Source organism: Podarcis liolepis (assembly GCF_965112155.1).
Source record: "Podarcis liolepis genome assembly, chromosome: W".
NCBI lineage: Eukaryota > Metazoa > Chordata > Lepidosauria > Squamata > Lacertidae > Podarcis > Podarcis liolepis.
The window spans coordinates 9,766,430-9,786,342 of NC_139568.1; the positions used below are offsets into that span (position 1 = coordinate 9,766,430).

A 19,913-nucleotide genomic window follows, 5' to 3' on the forward strand; every position below is an offset into this window, starting at 1 on the left:
CAAGTGTATTTGGTGCTCCAAAGCGAAGTCCCTGCTAAAGAAATTGCAGGAGCTGCCCGAATCCAGCAACCCCTCAACCTTGACTGGGTGCCCATTCGGGAGTTCTAGCACCACTGCTATGGCTATCGCTGCCCTGGGGGGGTCAGGCTGGGGCACTTCTATTGGTTGCTGGCCTGGCTGCTGGCCCCTTTGGTTGGCAGCCAGGCACTGTCGTTTCCCTGCACCTGCCCTTCGTCCCCCTTCTCCTCACAGCCAGCAGCCCCCACCATCCCTTGCCAGGCCTTTCTTTGAGGGCAGACCCTTGCAAAATGTCCCAGCCGTTGGCAGAGGGAACACTTCTTGGTGGTTTTCCACTCCTTCCCCTCCCTCTTGCGACCTTCACTGGAGTTTGAAACCTCTCGCACGCGTGCGCCACCTATTTCCATTGGCTCAGCCTACTGGGAAAGCTGTCTTGGTATTTCAGGAATGCGGTAGTCATGGCAACGTTCCCCTCTCACTTCGCGTTTCTCCTGAGCCCGCGCTTCCTGCCTCACTCCAATCGCAAGCACAGCCTTGGTCAGCTGATCCATCGACTGCACGCGGGGCGCGCAGGACAGCTCGTCCTTCACCGTTGTTGACAACCCCTCCTCAAATAACATTTGAATAGGTTCAGAGTCCAGATCCCACCCGAGACGGTGAATCAACATTGCAAAGCGCGACCAGTAGTCTCTAACTGACTGGCTCCCCTGCTTACACCCCATCAGTTCTCGACGAGTCACACTTTGCTGGACTTCACTGGAATACATCGCATCCATCGCCTGAAATAATTTCTTAAGGTCCTTCAAGGCATGATTGTGCGTCGCCATAAGGGGCCTAATCCATTCCCTTGCCCCATCCTCCAGATGCCCCACAACATAGGCCACCCGTTGCTCCTCGTTTGCAAAGTCATTACGCTGCAGTTCCAAAGCGTACTCTATTTCCGTTCGGAACGTATTGTAGTCCTGGGGTTTCCCCCCAAACTTGTGTACCAGCCCCGGTACTTTCCTTGCGATGGGGGTGGGTCTGACCTGAGCATCCTGAGCTCGCCTTTCGTCCAGCCGCGCCGTCAGGAGAGCTACATGCTGTTCCAAGTCTCAGTTTCTACATGCCCTAAGCGTCTGTGCCAGAGATGTAAACAATCATGGTGTGGTGGGACATTTGCACACTGCACTTGGGCGTCTTTAATGGACTTTCCACTAGCCCCATTTTCCACCAGCCCCATTTTACCAACAGCCCCATTTTCAATGGGCATCTCCACCAGAAAGAGCCTGTCTTTCCTCTCAACACTGTAGATCTTCTTCCCATCCCTGTAGAAGGAACACAGATCGTTAGAGAACAGAACATCAAAACCAGCAGCCATAAGTTCTGATACACTTAAAAGAGAATGTGCAAGCTCTGGAACCAAAAAAGCTTGCACCTCAGAATCCATAAAAGAACAATATAAAAACCCAGTTTCAGTCAGTGGTCTCTGAGATCCATCTGCTAATGTGACGTAGCATCCAGTGTTAACTGTCTTGCAGTTCCTCAGGAGCCCTCGGGAATTCACGAGGCAATGAGAAGCTCCGGAGTCGATTATAAGAGATAAAGTGTCTCTCTGGCTGTTTTCCAAAGATGCCATGGCGTTGCTCGCACCCCCACCGGTTGCCATGGCCACAGCCTCCCTCCAACTAAGGCTTTCGCAGCTTCCCAGAGACACCATCGCAGCTGTGAGGTGATAAGACGCCTTGTCTTTGTTTTTCTCCTGGCCTGTTGCTTTCCCACGTCTCTGCTGGGAACCGGCCCTGGAACTGCCGCTTATCTGCTTTGTTGACATTCCACGCTGGCCAGTGTCCTTGCCGCCATCCTGCGCCTCTAGCGGACAATTGCGGACCAGATGTGTGTTGCTGCCACACCGATAGCATCTCTTGGAAACAAAAGCTCTTACACAGTCCTCGCCACTCCTGGCTGCTGCCCCCCGCTCTTTCTTGGGGTGCAGCCTGTGCCCTCTTTCACAGCCCTCTGGCGCTTTGATTCTTCGTCAATCAAGCGTCCGCTAATATATTCGATCGTAAGATCTTGCGGCGGCATCGTTTCCATCGTTAGAACCAAGTTCTCATAACTCCTGTCCAAAGAGCTTAAAAGCGTATAAGCCTTAAGTTCGTCTGGGAAGGGCACATTGAGCTGACGCAGCTTACTGAAGATAGTCACCATCTGAGCAATGTGATCCCTTATTGGTTCCCCTGGGGACAGCCTCTTCTCAAACAGAGAACGTATCACATGGATCTTTGCCCCAGCTGTGGTCCTCTGATGTATTCTAGTCAGAGCGGACCAAATCTGATGACAGGTACGTAAGCCATCAATATGAGGGAGCTGCGACGCTTCTATCACCATCACCACATGGGACATGGCCTTCTTGTCTTTCTTTGCCGCCGTTGAAGCCCTCTCCACATCTGCAGCTGCTGCATTGGGCCCGGCCTGAAACGGATCGGCTTGCGTGCATTCCCATAGCTGCTTTCCCTCCAGCCAATAATACATGCACTTACTCCAATCCTCCCAATTGGCCCCATTCAGTCTTTCGAAGGGGATGTTGAAGCTCTCATGGCCCTGCTGTGCCTGGGCAGCAGCCATCTTCCACCCACCGGGGCTTAAATGTACTCACGCATTGCCAGCAAGCTGGACCTCCGAAGCAGCAGCCTCCTCTTGGCTCTTGGCTCCGCTCTCCAGCAGCCTCTCCCACTGCCCTTCCTGGCAGGAGCTCAAAGCAGCTCAAAGCTGGCAATCTTCCTCCCTCCTCACACATGTCAGGAAACACAGGAAACACGGAACCCCCATAACCTTTGGGGGAAATTAATCCTGCGTCCAGTCAGCGCTTCCCCTGTGCAGCTCTGTTCGGGAGCTGAGGCTGACCTGGCAGGGAGCAGAGTCACAGTGGTCCTGCGTCCGTGTGAGATGAGGGATCAATCAAGTCCAAAGACAGTTCGGTTCTTATCTCTAGAAGCGTTTATTTACAAAGCAATAAATCCATCAGAACTTTCCGGCATCGCTGTGCTCAAAAGCACACACAGTCTCACTCCAGCTGAACTGCGTCTCAGGCAGAATCGAAAGCACTTCTGAACAACAGCACAGACTCTGACGCACTTCCCTGCGTCAGGCTCCTCCCAGATACAGGACACCACGGAGTTTTAACCCTGTCAGTTCCAAACTCCACAACTTTCAAACCTCCAATAAATATCATTTAAAAAAGAAAAAAAGAAAAACCCATTTCAATGAGACCAAACACGGGTTAGAGCTCAACGTCAAGCCTACCAAGTGGCGATAGCGACGGTGAGGAGGACCATTGTTGCTGGATCTGTTGGTGAAAACAGTACCAGGAGACTCTTTCAGGTGGTTCATAGTCTAACAGAACCACCTTTGCCATCAGGGTCTGATACAGAGTCCAAGATCTCCTGTAATGACTCCTGTCATGAGTTTTTCTGCAGATAAAAAGAGGTAGACTCCACCAAGGTAGGAGGGTGCCAGAGCTCTGCCTAGTCAGAGACATAGGATGGCTTGCCAGTTCCCGGGGCCACGTGGAGGAGGGGGTAGGAGGGAGGGAAACAGACGGAGTATGCATGCGCATTCGACTGCCTAATGGCATCCACATCACCCAGGGGATCACAGCCACAGAGATAAGAAAAGAAGAGCCATCCCATTGTCTGGAGAGGTCACTTACCTGTTCGCATGGACAAGCCGTTGTCATCGGACCCAAGTGATGGAAGCGTGCAGCTGTATTGAGGCAGCACCAGGTGCTGAAATTGTGCACCTCTAACAATTTTGTGCCTGGGGCAACTGCCCCTGTGCCCCCGCAGCCCACTACAACACTGGGTCTAGTCAAGTTGGATGGGATCCATTACAACCTGTTGCCTCTGAGGATGTGGACAGACTTGAACGAGTGAAACCTACCACCTGTCTCCTTGATCCTCTCCCATCCTAGCTATAAAAGGGAACCAGGCATGGCTGAGCAATAGGCTCAGTGGGCTGGTGAATGCTTCCCTCTGTGAGGGAGTCTTCTCGGACCCCCTTTAAGAAGTGATTGTTAAACTGCTTATTAAAAAGACATATTTGGACCTGGCCATTATGTCCAATTATTGTCCAGTCTCAAACTTTCCATTCCTGGGCAAGGTGATTGAGCGGGTGGTCACTGAACAGCTCCAGGCATGTCTGGAGGATAATACAAAATATAGATGTCTTGGCAAAATCCCAGGATATACTATAAATAGGTCCAAATCGGAGTTGATGTTATTAGGAAATACATATTTTTGTTCAACTGTTTAAACAATACCAATTTCATACTTGTACAGAAAATGTTAATTATCTAGGCACATTACTACCATGAGATTTATCAGCAAAGTATTCCCCTCAGCTCTTCCTCCTGACTAGGCTGCTTCTGTGGGAGAAGAGAGCTGTCACGTGCCTTGCCCCCTCAGGCAGCAAAATGTCTTAGGCTGGCCTTGGGCATAAGTACTTGCCAAGTTGCAACGTTTTGTTTCAGACCCCACTTGCATAAATTAAAAAAGGAAAAGAAGGGAATGCTTTTTTAAAATAAGGATGTGCCCAGAACTCCTTTCTCTGATCAGTGAGTAAGCCCAAACAGCTCCCACACATCTGGCCTTAGGACTTCCAGAGTGGATGTGTGATCCCAAGCTATTGTTTGACATGCCATATTTTTCATTTCAGCATTGGAGCGCTCTTGCAGAGACTGTCCCTTTGTTCAGAATGTCACAGGCCCACAGTGAAAAACTGACACTCCTAATTTCAAGCTCAGGCCCTCCAGGTGTTTCTGGACTCCAGATCCTATAATCCCAGATCATTGGTCATGATGGTGATGGGCATTGGAGACCAGCAAAATCTGGAGGCACACAGATCCCCCACCTCAGCTGTAGAAAAATAAGCTTTACTGTCTTAAGGCAGGCTTTGAAATGTGGATCCTGAGTTAAGGGGCAGACCAGCGATAGCTAATCCCATTTCAGGCTGAGGGCCACACTGATTTATGGTCAGCATCTCAAAGTAAGTGCCACTGAAGTGTAAAAGTGGGTGCAGGCATATATATTTTTAAGGACCACATTGTTTGGGGCTTGGTGGAGTCACGAAAAGCTTTGGACCTCACAGAATAACAGCAAGGGCTCCTCAGGAGAGGTCAGTTATAACAGTATTATTTCCCCCATATGTGGGGTGGAGTGGGGGGGGCAGGGCTTATAAAGTGAAGTTGATCCTCCACTGTGGGTTACTTTTGTTCAAAGCAAGATTCCTCTGGAGGGAGAGGATGTTGCAAAGTAAGTCAGAGGCAAAGCAGCCCAAAGGCAGGTTCTGTGTTTGCACACATGATTTGCAGTGAGCCAAGGGCTGAATTGCTGCTGTTGTTTCATAGCCCAGAACAGCAGGTGTAGGCAAAAGCTCTAAAGTTAGACAACCAGGTCTTTGTCAAGGCATCCGCTGACCAGCAAAATCCATACAGGCCCTTTTCATCTCATATGCTCAGGAAGTAGCAGCCACAGTGACTTCATATGCTCAGGAAGTAGCAGCCACAGGGCTGAAAGTATTAGTTGCAACAGTTCAAGACAGTGGGTTTTTCCATCAGGGAACTGTTTCTCTGGGAACGTCCTTGGGACATGAGTGGCCCGGCAGAAGAGATAACTACCAGAGCTAAAGCCAAACAGGAACAATTGCAACAAAAGAAAAGAGGTTCAATTTCAAGTCTAACTCCTACAGGAGCAGCTGGGCAGGAAAAAGTGACAGCTACCTCCATGGAGTCAGTGACACAGGCATTACTTAAGATAAACCAATCTTTGGAGACTTTGACAAAGCAGAGTACAGAAAATTCACAAAAATTAACAGAACTAACAGCGAGATTGGACTTGAACACGAAAAGTGTGACATCTAATACAGAGTCTATAAACAAGCTGATTGAAGAAAATTCGGCAACACGTAAAATTGCAGAGGACGCCAGAAAAATTGCTGGAGAGACACAGGAGAAGTTAGAACCGATTGCTAAGAAGGTATATGAGCATGATGCGACCCTGTCTTTGATGGAATTACAGAGAAAGGAGAGAAACCTGAAATTAAGATCAATTCCCGAGAGTGAAGGGGACAGCCTCGTGGAGTTCCTAACACAAGCATTTGCTGATTTTTGGCAGGAGGATTTGGAGGAGGAAGGATTTAAGATAATAACAGCATTTAGACTGGGCAGGAGACAGAGCAGAAAGACCCCGAGGGATTGTCTGATTACTCTCAGATCCACGGAAGAAAGAGACAAAATATTAAAACTACACTACCAAAAGGCCTTGGAAATTGAAAATTCACCTATACAAATCTTTAAAGGCATCCCTAAATATATCTTGGAGGTGAGAACCTTCTATAAGGATTTGGTCTACCTGCTGAAGAAGAACAACATCCTCTTTAGGTGGGAGTTTCCACAAGGACTGTCCTTCAACTACAAGGGAAAGAAGGTGAAAATAAAGACAATCCAAGATAAAGAGAAGTTCCTGGAGAGAAATAACGAGGACTTACAGAAGGGAACGGTGGATCCAATTTTAGAACAAAGGAGAGCGTTAGATATTTTGAACCTATCGTTCGGACTTAAACCACCGCCACCAGAGGAAGAGCAACAACTTGGAGCAGTAGGAGGAGTAACGGAGAAACAATAAGATGGCTCTGCAATTCCTTAGCTGGAATTGCAATGGGCTGAACATGCCTTTGAAGAGACGACAGGTGTTTCATATCTTGAAAAAAGAACAACTGGATTTGATTTGTTTACAAGAAACTCATGTAACCAGGGTACACAGGAAACTACTTATAAATAAAAGATTAGGACAAGAATTTATCTCATCGGACAAGGTCAAGAAAAGAGGAGTTGTGATTTATGTAAAAGAGAAATGGACCCCAAAAATGATGTTTAAAGATGAACAAGGAAGATACCTGGCAGTTGAAATACAAGTACAAGGAGAAAAATTTTTAATAGTTGGAGTTTATGCACCAAATGAAGGCAAGGCGGAATTCTTTAAGAAACTTCACGAAACTCTGATGGACTATTTGGATTACAATGTAATAATTATGGGAGATATGAATGGTGTGGTTTCTACAAATATGGACAAGGCACAAAGGTTGACAATCTCCAAGGAAGGGAGACTTCCGAAGACCTTCTTTGAAATGACGGAAAATATGGATTTAATAGACATATGGAGAACGAGGAACCCTCTCGAGAGAGAGGGAACTTTTTTCTCTCAAGCAATGATGACCTGGACCAGAATTGATCAAATCTGAATTACTAGTGGGATGGCTCCAAAGATTAAGAAAATAGAAATCTGCCCAAAGACTTGCTCCGACCATAACGCTGTGAAGATGGAAATGAAACTTACAACAACTGGTCAATTTAGATGGAGGATGAATGACACCCTGTTTCGAGATGAGGAGATCCACAGAAAGGCCCAAAAAACCTTAAAGGACTATTTTGAAATAAATTTAAAGGCCGATGTGGAAAAAAGAGTGACCTGGGACGCAAGTAAAGCCGTGATGCGAGGATTTTTGATTCAACAAAATTCAATAAAAAAGAGAAAGCAGAATGAGAAGAAGGAAAAGATCTTGGAAAAGATAAAAGAAGGAGAGGAAAAATTAAGATCAAAACCAAAGTCCCAGGAGATCTTGAGAGAGATTAAGTTATATCAAACACAATACATGGAATTGATGAATCAAGAGATTGAGTGGAAGATAAAGCAAATGAGACAAAAGACATTCGAATCTGCAGATAAATGTGGTAAGCTTCTGGCTTGGCAATTGAAGAAAAGACAGAAATTGAATACAGTTACAAACCTAGAAGTGGATGGAAAGAATATAACTAAACCCAATGAGATTAGAAATTGTTTTTTGAGTTATTTTAAAAAAATATATTTACAAGGACCACAGAATGAAGAGGACATAGATGAATTCCTTAAAAAATATGGACTACAAAAAATCTCTCATCAAAGTAAGGTGGATCTAAATCAGAGAATAACAGAACAAGAGATAGAGGGTGCCATCCAGAACATGCAATTGGGCAAATCTCCAGGACCAGACGGGTTGACTTCCAGATACTATAAAGTCTTAAAGGAGTGGTTGATACAACCGTTAAAGGAGGTCTGTAACGAGATCCTAGAGGGGAAAAAGGCACCAGAGTCGTGGAAAGAGGCATTTATTACACTCATACCAAAGACAGAGACTGAAAAGACTCAACTTAAGAACTACCGCCCAATATCATTACTTAATGTGGATCACAAAATTTTTGCAGACATTTTGGCAAAAAGATTGAAAAGAGTTTTGATGGAAAAGATTCATAAGGACCAAGCAGGCTTTCTCCCAAAAAGACACTTATCAGATAATGTGAGGAATATAATTGACATCTTGGAATTGCTGGAGGTGAACATTAATACCAAAGCAGTTTTGATCTTTGTGGACGCGGAGAAAGCCTTTGACAACATTTCTTGGAGTTTTATGAAAAAGAATCTTCATGGGATGGGGGTAGGCCAAGGATTTGAGAATGGTATGAGTGCGATATATTCTGAGCAAAAAGCCAAGCTAATCGTAAATAATGTGATAACTGAAGAATTTAAGATAGAAAAAGGAACACGACAGGGGTGTCCAATTTCCCCATTGCTTTTCATTTTTGTCCTGGAGGTGTTGCTAAATATGATTAGAGATGACCAGCAGGTTAAAGGTGTACAGGTCGGAGCTAAACATTACAAGTTAAGGGCCTTTGCAGATGACTTAGTTTTGACTTTACAAGAGCCAGACACTAGTACGAAAAGGGTGTTGGAGATAATTCAACAATTTGGCCAGGTAGCCGGATTTAAACTGAACAAACAAAAGACTAAAGTTTTGGGGGGAAAATTAACAGTTATGGAGAGGGAGAAATTTCAGAATGAAACAGGTTTGACAGTGGTTAAGAAGGTGAAATATCAAGGGGTTCATTTGACATCTAAAAATTTGAACTTGTATAAAGACAATTATGAAAAATGTTGGTCAGAAATTAAAAAAGATCTAGAAATATGGTCAAATTTGAAATTGTCAATGTTAGGCCGAATTGCAGTTATTAAGATGAATGTATTGCCTAGAATGTTATTTTTGTTTCAAACTTTGCAGATTTTGGACAAGATGGACTGTTTCAAGAGGTGGCAGAAAGATATTTCGAAATTTGTCTGGCAGGGCAAAAAGCCCAGAATAAAATTTAAAGTACTTACAGATGCAAAAGAAAGAGGGGGATTTGCCCTGCCGGACTTAAAATTGTACTATGAAGCAGCAGCGTTCTGCTGGCTGAAAGAGTGGATGCTCCTCGAGAACACAGATATCTTGGATTTAGAAGGTTTTAATAACACATTTGGTTGGCATGCATACCTATGGTATGATAAAATTAAAGTGCATAGGGCCTTTAAAAATCATATTGTCAGAAAAGCATTGTTTAATGTTTGGACAAGATACAAAGATTTGTTGGAGAATAAAACCCCTAGATGGGTGTCACCCTTGGAAGCTAAGGCATTGAAAAAACTCAATATGGAGGCCGGATGGCCAAAGTATTGGGAAATTTTGGAACAAGAAGGAGATAAATTGAAGTTACAGAGTCAAGAGAAACTGAAACCCAAAGTACGAGATTGGCTCCATTATTGTCAAATAATGGAGATATATAAACAAGATAGGAAAATTGGCTTACAGGTGGAGAAATCAAAATTAGAAACTGAACTGTTAGAACCCAATACTAAGAATTTGTCAAGAATGTATGATTTGCTGCTGAAGTGGAACACACAGGATGAAACGGTTAAATCAGCAATGATTAAGTGGGCACAGGACATGGGTCATAACATTATGTTTGCTGACTGGGAATGGTTGTGGAACACCGGGATAAAATTTACGGCATGTAATGCCTTAAAGGAAAATATTATGAAAATGATCTACAGGTGGTACATGACCCCAGTCAAGCTAGCAAAAATTTATCATTTGCCTGACAATAAGTGTTGGAAATGTAAAGAAATTGAAGGTACTTTCTATCACCATTGGTGGACGTGCCCGAAGATTAAGGCTTTCTGGGAAATGATATATAATGAAATGAAAAAGGTGCTTAAATGTACTTTCCCTAAGAAGCCAGAGGCCTTTCTCTTGGGCATTGTCAGCCAATTGGTGCCAAAGAAAGACAGAACTTTTTTTATGTACGCTACGACAGCAGCAAGAATACTCATCGCAAAGTATTGGAAGACACAAGATCTACCCACCGTGGAAGAATGGCAGATGAAAGTGATGGACTATATGACACTGGCTGAGATGACTGGCAGAATCCGTGATCAGGGGAAGGAGACGACGGAAGAAGATTGGAAGAAATTTAAAATCTATTTGAAGGACTATTATAAACTTGATGAATGTTAAAATATCAAGGCTTTGAGAATGAAAGGGTTACAGCGAGTTAAGAATAGATTGAAGGTAATATTAGGTAAGACACATCTTTGGCAGAATTGTTAGAAGTTGCTGAAAAACTTTGGCATTGAGATGCAGAAAGGGGAGGTATGGGGGAGTCTGAGAAACGAAGTTTATGAAAATTTGGTTATGAAATTATACGTGTTTGTATGTATTTGTATATGTTTGTATTGTTTTAAATTTTTTTTTGTAAAACTAATAAAAATATTTTTTTTTAAAAAAAAAGGAAGTAGCAGCCACAGCTCAGGAGAGGATTTTTCATTTGCTCCTTTTCCATGGGGTGGGGAAAACTCAACACTTTTAATCTTGTCTTATTTTTATGCAAATTAGGTGGTCCAAAACAAGGAGAGTTATATCTGCACCCTCTCTTTAGCACAGATGGCCTGCAGGAGAATTTCCTGTCCTTAAAAGTAAAACTGAACTTTTTTGGCAGTGCAACTGCAGGGAAGGCATTGTCTGCCACGTTTGCAGTTGAAGGCAGAGCTTGGGGGGGGGGGTTGGGGGGCAGGAATGTTCAGCAGAGGGCAACCAAAATTATCAAGGGGCTGGAGCAACTCCCAGTTGAGAAGCTAAAACATTTGGGGGCTTTCTATTTTTTTTAAAAATAATTTTTATTAACTGGCCAATCACATCAAATTAAATCATATCACATAAATTCCGAATTACAAAGCCGAAGGGGGATTCTGATCATCTTCTTGCTGCTGCGTTAATGTCCCAATCAGTCCCAATCAGTCCAAACAAAGTTCATAGTTCTATCCTATCTTATCTTGCTGTTTCCACATCACATCTTGTTCATATATTTTCTCTTTTTTTCTTTATGATCTCTTCTGATAGTCTCCTTAAGCCGATAAACACCAACAGTAAAGTCTAAAGTTTAAAGGGAGAAGAGTTGGTGGAAGAAGATTGGAAGAAATTTAAAGACTATTTGCAGAAATACTGTAAAATTAATGAATGTTAAAATGATGTTGGAATGGAAATAAGTGGTTTTGGTAATAAGGTTAATAAGAATATGCAAATATAGATCGTTATATGGATGGAAATATATAGTTATAATAGGTTAAGATACAGAGCAAAGATAAATGAAAGAGGGTAAGGATTTGCTGAAAGGATTTTGTAAACGGGAATACAAAAAGGGGAGGTGTGAGGAGGTCAAGGAAATAAGTAAATGAGCCTAAAGATATTGAAAAATTGATTTTTTCTTTTTTAAAGTTTTTTTTCTCTTTTTTCCCCCAGCCAGCTGTTTTTTGTATTTTGTATTTTCCTTTTTCTCTTTTAGGTCCTCTTTTTGGTGTTTTTCTTGTTTTCTTTTTTTGTGTGAAATCTGTGTTTATGTGTAATCTTTGGTATAGTTTTCTTGGTTCTTTGAACCTATGTTTGTTGTAAAATTTTAATAAATATTTTATAAAAAAAAGATAAACACCAATAGTAATAATAGTCCTGTGTGAATTTTCCGTTCTTCCAATCCTCAAATCGAGATGGTTTCCATATATCCTCTCCTTCATAGATAACATCACTCTTTCCATCATAGTCTCGTAAAACTGTCGCTCTTAAGTCCCACTGAGGAGTTTAACCCACAATATATAGACAGCTCTATTTCTCTCTTTCTCCTCCCAGACTCAAGACCTCCGACAGAACTTCCCAATATGGCGACGGCATTTTTAACTGCGTCATTCCAAAACTCTTACACATCCCACACTCTTCTTAAAACATGCTTTGGTTCGAAAGTTTATCTCCACACAGCCTTAAATCCACAGCTTAAGTCCTTAAAACGACATTTCTGACTTGTGAGGGGAGGGGATTCTTGTTTAATCACATAGGGAAAGAAGGGAGAGTTTTTTCCCCCTCCCCCATCAGTCATTTGCCGTACCTTGTCTTGGCGTATCTTCTCATGTTTTATTCTTATCTTGTTTTGTCAGAGATCTCTTCTGTTAGCAGTCTTTACTCCCCCTTCTTTCTTGAAATATGTGCATTCCTTTCATCCAAATTGTTTCCTTTGAAGTTCTGCATCTAGTGGCGCGAATCAGGGACGGCGTTCAGGAGTGCCGAAATCCCACAGGAGGGCTTTGTGCCTAGTGCCCCCACCCCCACAAATTTGGGGGTGGTATAGGGCACAGCAGGCAAGGGCAGTCCCCCCCCACAATCCTGGGGGGGTTAAGGAGGCTAATTACCCCCATCATAGCCTCCAAATTACCTCATGTGGGTCAGAGAGATGTTATTGTCAGCCATCTTCCGATGCGCCCCCTAGTGCCCCCCCCCCCATTTGGGGCTTTCTAGTTTAGGAGGGAAATGAGTAAGGGAGGACACGGTCAGGGGTACACGCATAGTGTAGAGAAAGTGGAATGTGATAAGTTTTTCATCCCTCCAGAGGTGTGCGGGGTCGCCACTGCCATGCCCCTTTCCCCAGCTCAGGCTGGCAGAGGCCATGACGGGCAGAGCAGCCTAATCCCAAGCCACCTGAGCCCGAGACCCCAACAACTCCCCCTCAACCTGGACATTTCCTTTAAAATGTAAAAAATTGCCCAGATAGGCATGTTGGTCCCCAAAAAGAGGACATGTCCGGGTTTCCCCAGACATATGGCAACCCTAAATTGTGGTGGAAGATGACCCTGAAAATACTGGCAAAGCCTTGTATGGTACAGCATGGAAAGGTGGACTAGAATAAAGGACTGAAGGGGCTGCATTAGTGAGGTTGTTAGAGCAAGTTTCCTTAATTTTTTCCTTAATTTTTTAAAAAATTAAAGTTTCCTTAATTTTTTAAATTAATTTTTAGCATACAAAAATTTTAAAGACATACCACACAAACTATTATACTTATATCCTTATTTGGACTTCCTTCAGCATCTCTGATAGTCTTCCGTCTTGATTATTTCTCCTGCAATTCTTAACTTAATATTGCCTTTACATTTTCTAACAAATCGTTTTTCCCTTTACATTTTTACAATATTTCTTAAGTTACTCCTCACAGAACTTCTTGTAGTCATACAAACGTAATCTGATCATCACAAATACTTTTCAGATACTCAATAAATTTAGTCCAGTCTTCGGTAAACCTCTGGTCCCGACGGTCTCGGATCCTTCCTGTTAGCTTGTCTAATTCTGCGTAGTCCATCAATTTCATCCTCCATTCTTCTAATGTTGGTAGTTCTTCTTGTTTCCATTTTTGGGCCAAGTTCTTCTTGCTTCCATTTCTTGCTGCTGTTACTGCATATAAAAACAACTTACAATCTTTCCTGTTTATATCATTTCCAACAATACCTAAAAGAAATGCTTCTGGTTTTTAAATAAAAGTGTATTTCAACATTTTTTTCAGCTCATTATATATCATCTCCCAGAAACATTTCACCTTTTTACATTCCCACTACATATGATGAAATGTTCCTTCTTTTTCTTTGCATTTCCAACATTTATTACTAACTTTATACATTTTTGCTAACTTAACTGGTGTGATGTACCATCTATACATCATCTTCATCACATTTTCTTTTAATGCATTACATGCAGTAAATCTCAAACCCTCTTTCCGTAGTTTGACCCAATCACTTAACTGAATATTATATCCTAAGTCTTTTGCCCAATGAATCATAACTGATTTTACCTCCTCATCTTTCAAGTGCCATTCAAGCAGTAACTTATACATTTTAGACAGAATTTTAAAGTCATTATTCAATATTTCTTGTTGAAACCTCGATTCTTTTTCACAGAAACCATTTTCTTTGATATCTTGTTTAAACACTTCATTAACTTGATAATAATGTAACCAATCATTAACATACTCTTTCACATCTTCATATGGTTTCAATTTCCATTTTCCTCCTTCTTTAATTGCCAGTTCCCCATATGTTATCCACTTCCCACTCATATTGACCTTTTTTACACACATCATTTCTAATGGAGACAACCAGTGTGGTGTTTTTTGTTCCAATAGGTTTTTATACCTATCCCAGATTTCAATAAGAGATCTTCGAAGTATGTGATTTCCAAATCCTTTATGGACCTTTTTCTTATCATACCATAAATATGCGTGCCAACCAAATCTATTATCGTGACCTTCTAAATCCAACAGTTCTGTATTTTCCAATTTCAGTCACTCCTTCAACCAACAGAGGCACAATGCTTCATAATATAATTTCAAGTCCGGCAGGGCGAAGCCTCCTCTTTCCTTAGCATCTGTTAATAACTTATATTGTATTTTCGGCTTCTTACCCTGCCAGATATATCTTGAAATTATCTTCTGCCACTCTTTAAATATTGCTGCCCCTTTGATTATTGGAATTGTCTGAAACAGAAATAACATCTTTGGTAGCACGTTCATCTTTATTGCTGATATCCTTCCCCAGAATGATAGTTTCAACCTTCCCCATACCTCTAAGTCTCTTTTCCCACTATTCCACACTGGTGTATAATTATTTTGAAACAGATCAATTTTGGGGGGAGTTAACCAAATTCCTAAATATTTAATATTTTAACCACTTCTATACCTATCTGTTATAATAACAATAATAACAATAACAATAACAATAACAATAACAATAACAATAACAATAACAATAACAATAACAATAACAATAACAATAACAATAACAATAACAATAACAATAACAATAACAATAACAATAACAATAACAATAATAATAATAATTTATTATTTGTACCCCGCCCATCTGGCTGGGTTTCCCCAGCCACTCTGGGCGGCTTCCAACAAAGATGAAAAATACATTAAAATGTCACATATTAAAAACTTCCCTGAACAGGGCTGCCTTCAGATGTCTTCTGAATGTTAGGTAGTTGTTTATCGCTTTGACATCTGATGGGAGGGCGCTCCACAGGGCGGGCACCACTACCGAGAAGGCCCTCTGCCTGGTTCCCTGTAACTTGGCCTCTCGCAGTGAGGGAACCGCCAGAAGGCCCTCGGAGCTGGACCTCAGTGTCCGGGCAGAACGATGGGGGTGGAGACGCTCCTTCAGATATACTGGACCGAGGCCATTTAGGGCTTTAAAGGTCAGCACCAACACTTTGAATTGTGCTCAGAAACGTACTGGGAGCCAATGTAGGTCTTTCAAGACCGGTGTTATATGGTCTCGGCGGCCGCTCCCAGTCACCAGTCTAGCTGCCGCATTCTGGATTAGTTGTAGTTTCCGGGTCACCTTCAAAGGTAGCCCCACGTAGAGCGCATTGCAATAGTCCCAGCGGGAGATAACCAGAGCATGCACCACTCTGGCGAGACAGTCTGCAGGCAGATAGGGTCTCAGCCTACGTACCAGATGGAGCTGGTAAACAGCTGCCCTGGATACAGATTTGACCTGTGCCTCCATGGACAGCTGTGAGTCCAAAATGACTCCCAGGCTGCGCACCTGGTCCTTCAGGGGCACAGTTACCCCATTCAGGACCAGGGAATCCTCCACACCTGCCCGCCTCCTGTCCCCCCAAAACAGTATTTCTGTCTTGTCAGGATTCAACCTCAATCTGTTAGCTGCCAGTCATCCTCCAACCACCTCCAGACACTCACACAGGACCTTCACCGCCTTCACTGGTTCTGATTTAAAAGAGAGGTAGAGCTGGGTATCATCCGCATACTGATGAACACCCAGCCCAAACCTCCTGATGATCTCTCCCAGTGGCTGCATGTAAATGTTGAAAAGCATGGGGGAGAGGACAGAACCCTGAGGCACCCCACAAGTGAGAGCCCAAGGGTCTGAACACTCATCCCCCACCACCACTTTCTGAACACGGCCCAGGAGGAAGGAGCGGAACCACTGTATGACAGTGCCCCCAGCTCCCAGCCCCTCAAGACAGTCCAGAAGGATGTTATGGTCGATGGTATCAAACGCCGCTGAGAGATCCAGCAGAACTAGGAAACAGCTCTCACCTTTGTCCCTAGCCCGCTGGAGATCATAGACCAGTGCAACCAAGGCAGTTTCAGTCCCATGATGAGGCCTGAATCCCAACTGGAAGGCATCCAAATGGTCCGCTTCTTCCAGGTGTGCCTGGAGTTGTTCAGCAACTCTGTTGTTGCAATGTTTTAACCAGTTCCTGTTCCATTTTTTTAACCAATATCTTAGCCTTCCTTTTGTTCAATTTAAAACCTGCCACTTGACCAAACTGTTCTATTACTTCCTTAATACTTATTGATGGTTCTTCAATTGTTAATACCAAGTCATCAGCAAAGGCTTTTACCTTATATTCATTCCGACCGACTGTAACACCCTTTATCAACTCATTTTTCCTTATCGATTTTAGAAGTACTTCCAGTACCTGTATGAATAATAGTGGAGAAAGGGGGCATCCTTGTCTTGTGCCTTTAGCAATTACAATATTGTCTGTTATTATATTATTTACAATCAATTTTGCTTTCTGCTCAGTATATATAGCTCTTAAACCATTTAGGAAGGATTGACCCATGTCCATCAATTCCAAATTTTTAAGCATAAATTCCCAAGATATATTATCAAAGGCCTTTTCCGCATCCACAAAAATTAACATTGCTTGTTTTTCATTCCTGGCTGTCAGATATTGAATAATATTAACTATGTTCCTTATGTTATCTTTCATCCGTCTGCCAGGAAGAAAACCTGCCTGATCTTTAATTATAATTTCTTTCAGTATTTTTTGCATCCTGCTCGCTAATATGCTTGCAAATAATTTATAATCATTATTCAACAACGAAACTGGCCGATAATTCTTTACTTGCATTAAATCAGAGTCTTGCTTCGGAATAAATGTACAGTGGTGCCCCGCAAGACGAACGCCCCGGAAGACGAAAAACTCGCTAGACGAAGGAGTTTTTCGTTTTCTTAGCCTCTTCGCAAGACGCATTTCCCTATGGGCTTGCTTTGCAAAACGAAGCTTGCCCCGCAAGCTCCGGGGATAGCGGGGAAGCGCAGCACGTCTTCCCCGCTGTCCCCGGACCTCTTTTGAAGCAAGGGGCGGCGGGGAGAAGATTGCTTCTCCCCGTTGCCAGCCCCGTAATCTCCGGGGACAGAGGGGAAGGCGCGCGCGCCTTCCCCTCTCTCCCCGGACCCCTTTTGAACCAAGGGGCGGCAACGGGGAGAAGCGATTCTCCCCGCTGCCCCTTCCCTTGCTTTAAAACAGGTCCGGGGTTCTTTTCCTCAGTTCTTTTATATAAATGTCTATAAAAATCTACGAACCCTTTTCTAATTTCTTTCGGATTATCTGTTTCTTTCCCATCCACTATAATTTTGTTAATTGTATTCTGTTCCTTTCTTTTCTTAATTTGCCATGCCAGCCATTTTCCAGACTTGTTTGCAAATTCAAAATTTTTCTGTCTCATTCTTTTAATATTCCATTCTACTTCTTTATTTATTATCATTGCAAATTGAGTTTGTAATATTTTAATATTTTGCTTTATTTTCGAATTATTTGGTTTTTCAATTAAATTCTTCTCATTTTCCATTATTTGTTTTAAAATTTCTTTCCTCCCTTTTCCTCTAAATTTGTTTTTAATCGTATTTTGCTGAATAAAAAACCCCCGCATCACCGCTTTGCTGGCATCCCATACCGTACTAATTTTCGTACCCTTATTACAGTTGTTCACAAAATAGTCTGTTAAGTTCTTACGTACCTTTTCTATTATTTTCTGATCATCCAAAAGAGACTCATTCATTCTCCATTGAAAGGATTTTTCTTCTATTCCTTTTATAACACACTTTATTGCATTATGATCCGACATTACCTTTGGCTGTATTTCAGTTTTAGAAATTCTTGGTGTTAATTCACTAGAAATCCAAACCTGATCAATTCTTGACATTGACTGATTTGCTTCTGAGTGATAAGTGAATTGTTTTTCTAATGGGTGTTTTAATCTCCAGATATCTACCAAATTACAATTCTCAATCATTGAAAAAAAAGTCTTAGGTAGTTTCCCTTCTTTAACTTTCCCACTTGCTCTTAGTCTATCCCTTTCGACTGACACCACTCCATTCATATCACCCATTATTATAATTTTCTAGTCCATAAATTCAAGTAACTTTTCCTCCAATTCTTTGTAGAAATCAGTTTTATTTCCATTAGGTGCGTAGATCCCGACTATTATCAATTTTTCACCTTGCCATTTGACTTGAACTGCCATAACCCTATCTTCTTCATCTTTGAAAATCTGCTGAGCTTCCAATTTGTTTTTTTATATACAACACCACCCCTCTCTTCTTGCTTCTGTCTGATGAAATAAATTCGTTTCCTAATTTCTTATTAATTAATACCTTTCTATGTCTTCTCGCCACATGAGTCTCTTGTAAACAAATAATGTCCAAATTCTTCCTCTTCAGATAATATTCAATTTTATTGCATTTTTTTATCGTTGATCCCATTAATATTCCAAGTCCATAGTTTCAGCACCATCTTGTGTTCTTTTTTTGTAAATCAAATAAGTTAAAGTCTTAAACCTGTTCTTCTTCTTCTTCTTCTTTTTCCTGTTCCTCCTCTTCTTCTTCTTCCTGTTCTTCTTCCTCTCTGTCTCCTAATTCCTCCTTCCGATCCCTCTCCCCTCCATCCGCTCCCGCCGGGCCCCCAAATCCTGCTCCCGCTCCAGCTCCAGCTGCTGCTTCTTCTCTTCCCAATTCCTTGTATCTTCTCATAAACTTCTGTGTTTCATCTGGGTTTGTAAGTTTAAACTTTTTCCCTTTATGAAAAAAGGAAATCCCTTCTGGGAGTTCCCATTTAAATTCAATTTGGTTTTTTCTCAAAGTTTGTGTCAATGGCTTGTAAGGATCTCGTTTTTTCAACAAGCGAAGTGGAAGGTCTTTAAAGATGATTATAGAATTTCCATCAATTATCAATCTTTTTTTCTCTATTTTTCTGTAATATCAAATTCTTCATTTCTCTGTCTTTAAAAATTATTAGACAATCGCCTGGAAATTTCTTTGCTTTAACAGATCTTGTCTTAATCCGAAATACACTTTGAATTGTTTTCATCACATCTTCCACTTCCATACCTAACCATTGTGCAATTTCTCCCTTATGTTCTCCCCTTGTACCTCAGGTACCGATCTCAACCTTAAATTCCCCCCTCTTTGCCTCAAATCATTCATAGCAATCGCATCCCATATACCTTCTTGCGTCTTATTAATTTCTGAAACTTCGGCCCTCATCTTCTCCTCCTCCCTCTTAACCTCCCTCATCTCTAATTTTGTTCTTTTCATTCCCTCTTCTAGACTCTGTGTTCTCTTTGTCATCTCCTTCTTTTGTCCTTTCAATTCATTAACTGTCATATCAATTTTTTTGTCCATCTGTTCCAACCTTGTCTCTAAGTTTTTCGCACTTTGCTTAATGTCTCTCTTTATCTCTGCAAACATCTTTACTATATCTCCTTTCGATTCCGTCTCTTGTTTTATTGGTTCTGTATAGTTTGTGTTTTGTTTTTAAGGGGCGGGATCAGGGCTGCCTGGGAGTGGGGCCCCAGTCAACACGATGGCTGGGACAAGTTCCACAGG

At 42.2% G+C, this 19,913-nt stretch overlaps 1 long non-coding RNA gene and 1 pseudogene across 2 annotated transcripts in view; both read left to right on the forward strand.

The window, feature by feature from the left end:
• The window catches only part of LOC310697839 (inositol polyphosphate 5-phosphatase OCRL-like), a 728,228-nt pseudogene that overhangs the window by 580,011 nt on the left and 128,304 nt on the right, over window positions 1-19,913 (forward strand). The gene's annotated exons all lie outside the window — the stretch shown is intronic.
• LOC310697717 overlaps window positions 1-19,913 on the forward strand; it is a 471,107-nt gene that overhangs the window by 421,989 nt on the left and 29,205 nt on the right. The gene's annotated exons all lie outside the window — the stretch shown is intronic.